This window comes from Phyllopteryx taeniolatus, unplaced genomic scaffold (assembly GCF_024500385.1).
Source record: "Phyllopteryx taeniolatus isolate TA_2022b unplaced genomic scaffold, UOR_Ptae_1.2 contig_79, whole genome shotgun sequence".
NCBI lineage: Eukaryota > Metazoa > Chordata > Actinopteri > Syngnathiformes > Syngnathidae > Phyllopteryx > Phyllopteryx taeniolatus.
The window spans coordinates 21354-23608 of NW_026903767.1; the positions used below are offsets into that span (position 1 = coordinate 21354).

A 2255-nucleotide genomic window follows, 5' to 3' on the forward strand; every position below is an offset into this window, starting at 1 on the left:
AGAAGGAGCTACATTGTGTCTTTGTAGATCTAGAGAAAGCCTATGACAGAGTACCCAGAGAGGAACTGTGGTACTGCATGCGGAAGTCTGGAGTGGCAGAGAAGTATGTTAGAATAATACAGGACATGTACGAGGGCAGCAGAACAGCGGTGAGGTGTGCTGTCGGTGTGACAGAAGAATTTAAGGTGGACGTGGAACTGCATCAGGGTTCAGCCCTGAGCCCCTTCCTTTTTGCAGTGGTGATGGATAGGCTGACAGATGAGGTTAGACTGGAATCCCCGTGGACCATGATGTTTGCAGATGACATTGTGATCTGCAGTGAAAGCAGGGAGCAGCTGGAGGAACAGTTAGAAAGATGGAGGCAAGCACTAGAAAGAAGAGGAATGAAGATTAGCCGAAGTAAAACAGAATATATGTGCATGAATGAGAGGGGTGGTGGGGGAAGAATGAGGCTACAGGGAGAAGAGATGGCAAGGGTAGAGGACTTTAAATACTTGGGGTCAACCGTCCAGAGCAATGGTGAGTGTGGTCAGGAAGTGAAGAAACGGGTCCAAGCAGGTTCGAACGGGTGGAGGAAGGTGTCAGGTGTGTTATGTGACAGAAGAGTCTCTGCTAGGATGAAGGGCAAAGTTTATAAAACAGTGGTGAGGCCAGCCATGATGTATGGATTAGAGACAGTGGCACTGAAGAGAAAACAGGAAGCAGAGCTGGAGGTGGCGGAAATGAAGATGTTGAGGTTCGCTCTCGGAGTGACCAGGTTGGATAAAATTAGAAATGAGCTCATCAGAGGGACAGCCAAGGTTCGATGTTTTGGAGACAAAGTTAGAGAGAGCAGACTTCAATGGTTTGGACACGTCCAGAGGAGAGAGAGTGAGTATATTGGTAGAAGGATGATGAGGATGGAGCTGCCAGGCAAGAGAGCTAGAGGAAGACCAAAGAGAAGGTTGATGGATGTCGTGAGGGAAGACATGATGGCAGTTGGTGTTCGAGAGGAGGATGCAGGAGATAGGCTCTCATGGAAAAGGATGACGCGCTGTGGCGACCCCTAACGGGACAAGCCGAAAGGAAAAGAAGAAGAAGAAGATCAAATTGCTAATGTCAATTAATGTTCATGACCTTTAAGTATTTTGGTGGTTTTTCATTTTTTTATTATTTCATGTTTAAAACCCAGAAAGAATTAGAAATAGAACATACTTATTATCATAACTTTTTTTCCAGAAGCAATAGAACAGTAATAAACCATCTTAAATAAACAAAGTGATCACTGAAAATACTGTTCAAATACGCTTTTATTTAATTTTTTTATAGGAGTATCCCTTCTGTGCACTACTTTTGTTTTTGAAAAAGAAAAGAAAACAACTGGTGGCCTTTTGTAGAAAAATAAGCCACCCAGTATCCGATAGGTCCCCAATCCGGGGACCAAATATTAAATTGATTTTTGGAACTGGGAGATGGAATAGGGGCTTGCTCCGTCCACTCCACGCATCGACCTGGTATTGCAGTACCTCCAGGAACGATGCACCCCCATAACTTGGTCAAAATAAATATCAATTGAGCCATCAGTCCAATGACTTGAACTATATTTAATGCAGTGAACAGAAGGTAAACAATTGACTCTCAACTCAGGGGTCTGTCGGTTATTCTGACCTTCAGTATTGTACGGAGACGTATTAAGTTTGGACATGGAGCATAGGAGAAAAGTGACATGGAATGTTAATTCCTTGTTCTCTGTAAACAAATACACAGAGCAGCCCAGTCTGGCTGGTGGACGTCATGGCAGGCAATATGACTAGCGGTACAGCAAACCCATTCGAAACTGCATTTAAAAATATAATATACTGTACATGTTTTCAGAGGCTATTTTTAAACGCAAATAATGTATTATTCTCAACTTAATCCAGCCCTATGGGGAGCACAAGCCAGTGCAAACTGTAGGCCGGTCACAAGCCCGGATAAATGCAGAGGGTTGCGTCAGGAAGGGCATCTGGCTTAAAACTTTGCCAAAAAAATATGAGCGTTCATCCAAAGAATTCCATACCGGATCGGTCGTGGCCCGGTTTAAAAACGTCCGCCACCGGTGCCGTCAACCTGCAGGGCGCCGTTGGAAATTCAGCTACTGTGGGTCAAAGTCGAAGAAGAAGAAGAGGTGGAAAGCGGGTTCTTTGGCAGAAAGAGGAGGAAAGCACAGAGCCAAGAACTGAATGTGGGGACTTTGAATGTTGGGACTATGACAGGAAAATCTCGGGAGCTGTTGA

General features: G+C 44.6%; 1 pseudogene; it reads left to right on the plus strand.

Moving 5' to 3' along the window:
* The first annotated feature begins 1312 nt into the window (after window positions 1-1312).
* On the plus strand, window positions 1313-1527 carry LOC133473993 (U2 spliceosomal RNA; annotated as a pseudogene).
* The last annotated feature ends 728 nt before the right edge of the window (window positions 1528-2255 follow it).